The sequence below is a fragment of the Brienomyrus brachyistius genome, unplaced genomic scaffold, assembly GCF_023856365.1.
Source record: "Brienomyrus brachyistius isolate T26 unplaced genomic scaffold, BBRACH_0.4 scaffold119, whole genome shotgun sequence".
Classification (NCBI taxonomy): domain Eukaryota; kingdom Metazoa; phylum Chordata; class Actinopteri; order Osteoglossiformes; family Mormyridae; genus Brienomyrus; species Brienomyrus brachyistius.
The window spans coordinates 136,092-144,544 of NW_026042394.1; the positions used below are offsets into that span (position 1 = coordinate 136,092).

At 45.5% G+C, this 8,453-nt stretch overlaps 1 non-coding gene across 1 annotated transcript; it reads left to right on the forward strand.

Annotated features, from left to right (window-relative positions):
* Positions 1 to 7,902: 7,902 nt before the first annotated feature.
* Positions 7,903 to 7,974, forward strand: trnad-guc (transfer RNA aspartic acid (anticodon GUC)). The gene has a single exon. It is a non-coding gene; the product is annotated as a tRNA-Asp (tRNA).
* The last annotated feature ends 479 nt before the right edge of the window (positions 7,975 to 8,453 follow it).

The window sequence follows — 8,453 nt, forward strand, 5'->3', positions numbered from 1 at the left end:
CTCTTTGGTTGTTCTTGGCAACCATCCCATCAGCTGAAATAGGTTCACTCTAAATTCTTTCAGGCTTACCTCTCTTTTGTAGTAGTCCGCGTTCTGTTCTGTAAAGAAGGAAGAAACAAAACCGTCTCTAAACATGATATAAGCCACATGTTTATGGGAGTTTTACTTGCGCAAAAATGTTCTGAGGGCACAAGGTTCATTGGTTCAGAGAGATAACCAATCAGACTGTAGAAGTGGTGGATACAGGCAACTAGAGGAGGGGGGGGGGTCAACCAATCAGATGTCTTGTTCCTGCCTCCTCTAGTTCCTTAGACCCACCTCCTCTACAATCTAATTGGTTATCTCTCTGAACCAATCATTTTTCCTTCTGCCCTCAGAACATTTTTGTGAGGGTAAAACTCCCACGAGCGAATCACATGCAAGGAATCAGACAGTAGGAATTCTGCTCACACTCAGCTCCTGGCTTTACTAAGCAGACATCCAGTCTAGAAACCATGAATAATATAGCACTATTACGAGTATGTATTGTGGGACTGCTGACGTACTTACGTTAGCATGGAAAACGAGAGCAGGAAGTGAGGAAGAAGTGAGACAGAAAGATGAGCACAACGAAGTGCTGTCACACTCACACACGAGCTTCCCTCGGATGCCCTCCCACCAAAAACACTGATTATCACTTCACTTCCTTGGGTAATTTGGGGGCCCAAGGCAACAGCCTATTCTGCCTATAGCTGCCATATATATATAGATATTAATATACATATTTTTTCTTCATGACTTTGATCTTATCTAGGCCCCGAGCGGCTCTCTTGTTTGCCCGGATCCGGTCCTGTGACTGACAGAGGCGATAAACAGCAGGTACTGGCATTACGGAAAAAATGTATATGCTTAATAAAAAGCTCAGACCAGCTGGACTCGGGAGTTGTGCCGGTTCCTTCGCTCAGGGCCTTGTTCTTGAACGCTGAATGTTCCCGGCTGCAGAAAATCAGAGGGTGAGAAATCCTTAGCTGAACTTCAGATGAAGAGTGAGCTCGTTTCTCTCAAGCAGACTGACGCCGGTCTAACGCTGCATTAATACCCCTTAGCACTACTGGTCACATTTCCCATGATGCCACTGGGTACAGCCCATGGCGACACTGCCCAGTAGGGGACAGTGTGACAGCTTTCCAAAAGGACCATTCGGTCCTGGAGGGCCAGTCGGTGACACAGTATCCATGATCAGGACTGGGGTACCCTGCTTTACAGAATAAACTAACCAAATGTCGATACTGAATGCAATCTGATTTAACATGGTTTCCTTAAATCCCAATTAAAGTGCTTCAGATCAGCTCAGGACTTAACAGCAGAGAGACTATTTGGCAAATTATTACGCTGCTATTTGCAATTACATCCATTATCTCTCCGCTAACATGCAGCATTAAGCCTGAGCCGCAGGAATAGAGGTCAGATAATGGATCCGGTATTCCGGAGGTGGGATCCTCTTCCAGCTCGTTTAAAAGGCCCAACAAGTGGGGGGGTGGTGGGGGGGGAGACGCAAACACAGCATGTCTGCATTTTAGCTTCAGGCCGTCTCCCAGTCCCTTCGCACTCCTCTCTCCCAGATCCAAGCATCACCAGTCTTAGCGATGCGTCTCGTGTTTCTCGGGCAAAGAGAAAGGAGGCAGGAAGCGGCCATTTTGTCATTTGCTGGTTTTAATCCCCCCCCCCCCCCCCAGCTTCCCCCGTCCACCTGGCCGTACCAGAGTGCAGAGCGTCCCTGCCTTTTAAACACGAGCAGCACCTGACTGGGGGGCCCTACGCTGCGTGGTTTTTGGCTCAACTGTGTTTCCGTCTAATTGGCGTCAAAACGGTGGGTTTCATCAATGAAGGTGGTGTGTGGCTGAGCGGGTTGGCAGTCGCCGCCTATGACTGGAAGGTTGCCGGTTTAAATCCCACAGTCAGCAGAGTGACATCACCACTGGACCCCTGAGAGAAGTCCCTAAACCCCCAACTGCTCTAGTCTCAATAAAAGGTACATCTGCAAAATAAGCTGAATTTAGGATGTGATCCGCAGCTGCGTGGCTGCCATTCCCACCTCCTGATGCCGCCCCGGATGGGGATAATGGCCCACATAAACGCTGATGCTTATTAGCCCTGAGAGATGCTGCGCACCCAGCAGAAAGGGGCCCTAGTGACGGCCGGGATTAAGCCAGATACACACCACACTCTGCTCCTGTCCCACACTTTCATTCTCCACTCTCCTGTGTTATTCATGAACTCCAAATTACACTCAGCGAGGGTGCAGTTGCTCATTCCCGCAGCCTGCTGTCCTGTCTGTCTTCTGAAAGCTCTCGTCCCACAGAACATAGGCTTCTTCCCAGCTAAGTAAATATTTCATGATCACACTGAAGCAGTAGTGGGTTATCAGGCCTGAAGTGATATATTCCTCCCCCACAAAGTATGCATGGAGACACTCTGTGTGTCTTACTTAACGAAGATAAAACTCCCCCCCCCCCCCCCCCCCCCCGTGAATTTTGCTGAGCTCAATGCTCTGGAGATGACGGAGATCGAAAATTATACCGGAAATGTTCCATATGTCCTTACAGATGTTTCCTTTGCCTTCCTTCATTGAACAAACCCGTTGTCGTGGGAGAGAACTGCACAACCCCCCAGCTCTCTGTGGGGGAATGGGACCCTGCCTATGCCTTCCTGCCAATCCTGCCAAGTTTCCCCTGTAAGTTGAAGGATCTCCTAACAGGCCTGCATGTAGATTAATGTCATACCCAGGACAAAGCAATTGCAGGTTAAGGCCCTTGCTGAAAGGCCCAACGGAGTAGAATCACTCTGGGCATTCACAGGATTTGAACCAACAACCTTCCACTTGCTTGCACAGATCCCTAGGCCCAGAGCCACCACTCTGCCCCACAACCTCAAAAAAATCCTAGAATCGCCCCCAGCCTGAGGCGATATTCGAGCTGCCAAGGTGCATTGAGTTCAGGTTTACCCAGTGTGTGCTTTACTCTAATCACAGCATACTGGGTTTTCGCCGGGGCAGATGTAGGGAGTCAGGGGTTTCGGGGGAGGTGCTTACTGGCGGTCTGTTGACGAGCCAGTAGGCCTGTTCCTGACATTCCAGCACGATGCGGTCCGCCTTGCGCCTCTGTTTGGCTGCCCTGGTAGGAGCAGAGCAGTCGATGGAGAGTCAGAAAGCATACTGGGTAATTAGCATATAGCGGTAATCACTGAACTGCAAGGTAGGGTTTTCATTTTTCTGTTTCCTTTTTCACTTAGAAATGGATTTCCGACTCTAGTGTTTAGGCTGAGGTCTGATTTAACAGATAGGAGGGAAATTATGACCACACACCATGTTACTTTTTAATTTAGGTAACATCATCATCCTCTTAATACGAGATTTATTCATCCATTCTCATCTGTCCCCTTGTGTGCATTTATGAAATTGATTTCATAGCTCGATGCGACAGTATTCCCGGGCTGGGGTGGGGTTTACCTGAGCTGCTCCTTCGCCTGCATCACCACGAAGTCCCAGGTGTGGTTGATCCGTTTGTGCAACATGTTGTAGCTGTCCTGCGGAGACGATGTTTAAATGCGACATTGCCAGGTCGCACGGCTGGCTGCGTTGCTGCATGGGTTCACGTTATGACTCACAGGCCGAACCCCTCCCAGGATATCAGCTGGCAGTGTCGGATTCACAAACCCTCTTACTGATGAGAACCTAAAATGCGTTGACCCTGACGCAACATGGCGGCAAGTTGGTGGATGTCTATGTGCGATCCTACTATGTGCATAATTGGTGGGAGGTTTTCTTACACAAAAATGTTCTGAGGGCAGAAGGAAAATGATTGGTTCGGATAGATAACCAATCAGATTGCAGAGGAGGCAGGACCAAGACATCTGATTGGTTGCTCCTGCCTCCTCTAGTTGCTCGGATCCACCTCATGTACAATCTAATTGGTTATCTCTCTGAACCAATCATTTTTCCTTCTACCCTCATAATATTTTGTGTAAGTAAAACTCCCATGAGCATTCAGCTATCACATGATCTCATCAAGCAATGCTTCAGACCAGCGAATAAGAATAGCATTGAAATGTACATAAATAAAAATTTTCTCTTACCTTTTCATAGTCTATCAGCTGCCCTTGCTTTCTGATATTCTTCTTAGTCAAATAAATCGCTTTAGAAGAGCAAAAGAAAGACATGGCAAGAAACTGTGTTTTTCTATTATTCTAGTAAAGGGAAGTAATGATGTAATAGGCGAGCACATGATTAATAATTGGTAATCACCGTAATCTAGCTCGGAGGCTGGCCACTGCTGAGAGCTCCAGAAGTACGGAGTCTAGCAAAAAGGAGATGCTGTCATTTGAAACTATTCAGAAGCAGCGTGACAAAGGTGCTTTGTGATTTAACATGTCAGGGACAAGGCGGGTGGAAGGCATTTTGCTACTTTAACTGGCATTGGTTCTCATACATCAGTGTTTCCCAATCCGGTCCTCGGCGACACACAGATGATCCACGTTTTTGCTCCCTCCCAGCTCCCTACCAGACAGTCTACGTTTTTGCACCCTCTCAGCTCTGGAGCCCGGACCAGATTGAGAAATACTGTCCTACACGGTAATTCCGCAGTCTCTCCAACGAATAGTTTCGATATGCGTGCCCCCCCACATGGCCACCACCCTCTCGCGCTGCCCTCCATCTGAAGAAACCGTGGTTTTAGGTTACCTGGAAGCGATACGGCGTCTCGTCGGGCCGCAGGACGAGCGTCCTGGGGTCCTTTAGGGGGTAAATGTAGCCGTGCTTCACGATCAGATTCCCCACATGAAGTGCCTCTGAAAACACACAAAGTGGTCACTCATTTCCACGTAAACTACTCAAAGCTCAAACAAATCCACTACTCGTAGCCCAGATTTAGGCATAGTAATTCTCTAAATTTTTGTCAGTGGAATACAGTAGAACACACGATAACTAGAAACTGAGTAGGCATATTATATTTTATTTTACGGTATAGCAAGTAACTGGAAAAAACGTTGACATGGTGCACAGAATAAGCCGCGGGGATGGTGCATTCCTCATCGGAACTATAATTAATTACGAGTAATTGGGACTTTCCACTTTCCGGCTGCCTCCGCGGCCATTGGCAGTCAGGCGCTCCCGGGGGTTTCAGACCGGCGCAGCAACAGCGCTGCTAGGGGGAAGCCTAGTGTTTACAGGGAGGGGTAACTGCTTACCGGGGCAACAGGTTTTTTGCCCATTCAAGTCTGTTAATGCATCTGCCATCTACTGCCTAAAAGTCCCCTCCTTTCCATTCCGACTTCTTTTCCAATCTGGGCTGTAAATCAGGGAAATCTGCTCCCTTGCTATTTAAAACCTCATCTGCATCGCCCGGGAATTCAGGACAACAGCGTCTTGCAGAAGTGCATAATGAGGGAGACGGATAGCGATATTTCTCCAGGCATGACTGACTGCCTCTGGCTATCAGCGAAGTTTGCATCGGGACTATCAAACCGTACAGCTCAGCATGCGTAGCGGCGCGACTCGGGACTGGCCTACAGATTATTTGTACTAATAGCCTCTCAGCAGAAAGATAAATAATTCAGCAGATAAATTGACGCCAGGGGAAGAAAATCCCAAAAGCTTCAGGCGAATGGGGTGTCTATGTTATGGACAAGCTCAATTCTGACATTTATTAATTCACAGGCTCAGCAATATCAATGGAACAGAACATGCTTCTGTCAGACACGTGAATTGCATATGCTTACACATAAATGCAGCTAGGCTAATCTGTTGTATGGATGACAAATTCTATTACTTCATTTGTATTTATTATTCAAAAGACTCGTTTATTTCTGTTATTTTATTACAAAAAAAAAAAAACCTGATGACGTCTTTCGCCAGCAGGGGCGCCATCGTCGTCACGAAGGGAAAAAAACAATCGATTAACCTCACATAAGAGCACCAGGTAACGCTTCCCTACATACTTCTCGGCCCTACCTTCTTCCATGATGGAGTACTTCTGAATTAGCCACTCCACGATATCATTTCCTGGGAAGGCATAGCGAGGAAGGCATCTAGTTAGAGTCGAGAAATGCATTAAGCCGTCATAAATCAAAAACGCTGAACTCGATAAATAAATTACATAAATAAATATGAGCGCAAGGAGATCGATGACAGTCTTAATGCACAGGATTCCCGAAGACCGCCGATGTATGGGCTTTCCTGTGAAGGGCTTAAATGACCATTAGGACCCGGCCCCCGGGACACTGCACGGCCGGGTGTAAGACAACCCGGGCGGCACGAAAAATTATTTTTAAAAAGTAAAATATGTATCGTGCACCTGTCATCGCATGTGGAATCACTGTGATTAACAGTCTTTGATTCTTCATCTTTATCCCCATGTCGGGATCTTGCATCGCCACAATGACTTGTTCAATCTGGGATAAGAAGAATAGTCAAAATCGTGAAATCAAGGTGACGACAGACATAGTGAAAACGTTCAACCTAGTAATATAATAATTGCTTAATGTGTGATTTGATATGTAATCGTTATATTCATCATTAAATCACCGGAGAGACACACTCATATATTTAGGCATATATATAAGTAAACTACAAGGTTTTTCCTCTGACTATCTTAACTGCACGTCAAAGACGTTATCGGATATTCCCGACTACAGACTTTCGGTTTGATCATTTATTCGCGTTATTAATTCGGCTCCTGATTACATTAAACTAAACATGCTCAGATTGTTACAACCTTTGCTTGTCGGTTATTTTTGGGATCTTTCTGGATGGGCTCAAGGCGGGGTCTGTAAGCACAAGCAAACTGCCAGCACTTTTGTTTTACATGAAAATAGTTTGATGTCGGCCTATTGCGTTATTGTCTGGCTATAATTTGGAGGCAATATTAAACAATAGGCCCATATATTGTAAATATACATGTTGTGTTGTTTTGTTGTTATCACAAACGTATAGCCTGATCATAAATTTCATGGATACCTGGATGTTGTATGTTCCATTATATTTATGAATGAATGATTTATGTGAAGTCTGGCTTAGATTCGAGAATTAATCATATAGATTAAAAAAAGTTTTCATTTAAAACTTATCTCATATAATAAAATCCTCGTCCGAACGAACATATGTCAGAATGAAAAAACATTTAAATTATTTTTGTGATGCATCAGTATCAATAGCTACAACGTCATAACAGATATAGATATAATGCGGTTCATACTTTTGAAGTTGATGCGTATCTCCCGAAAAAAATCAACTCCAGAAGAGTCCGCGTCTGTAAATGCCTGAACTTCGGAATCGATCCTACCTTTGTTAGGCGCGGCATCTGTGTCTTGCAGCTGTTCCCTTGGATAAAGATGTTAATTGTCATGCTTACAGCATCTCGATCTCCGGCGTTTGTGAAGTTGGGATTGATGCTGTCCTGTGTTTTTTTTTTCCTTCCACACTTAAGCTCTGCTTGTTACTGCCCCATAGCGGAGCGCAAGTGAAACGGACTACCGGAGATTTGCACTGTTTTTCTGTTAGTGTGTATAATCAAAATATGACTCAGTTTGGCCAGTTAGAAAAATATGATAATAGAAAAGTATTCTTTTCCTCTCACTTTTTTTTCTTGATTTAATTACCGACTTCACGTACTTACACTGTGTCCCGTTGCACGATGTAATATTGCGAAACTATGATTTTGTGGCAGTGTTTTGTAAAGGAATTTTCCGTTTAATCATCGTCTTAGTATAAAGCTATATGGTTGTTCTGGTATCAGTGGACGTACATTATGTATTTTTTCTTCTCTTGAGCACCATGGTCATGACATGAAGCTCAGTCATTGATTACTCGCAAATGTTAGTAGTCATCCGCTGTTTATCTTGAAGATGTAAAAGTAGTGCGCGTACATCTCCTCGTTAGTATAGTGGTGAGTATCCCCGCCTGTCACGCGGGAGACCGGGGTTCGATTCCCCGACGGGGAGAGTCTGCATCTTTTTGCCTCGGTCTCAAAAGGCACCAAGCTAGAACCGGCCCCGTGTTAGTGGAAACGGGGCTTGTGACTTGTACTCATGCATAATATTCTGCGGGTCGCTCAGCAGCGCAGCATATGAAACTAGACTCGGATTGTAAGTGTGTGGTTTTGATAATTGATGTATGGATGGATGGATCCTTAATAAGAGATATAAACAATAAGGTCCAGTCGCCAACTAATCATGTAAAATACGTCATAAACTCATGGTTGTTAAACCCAGAATAAAAATGAAGACGTATAACTAGGAAAGTCAACTTGCACATTTCAATTTTGGTTCGATATAATCACGTTGTCCTTAACCCTCCAGTGCAGGAGGGGACGGTAATGCGCATCGAATGTTTCCGAACCTGTGTGTGATACAACCGAGGAAGAGCCGATGACTTCGGGGGAGGAGGGGCAGGCGACTCGGAAGAAAAAGCAGCAGAACCC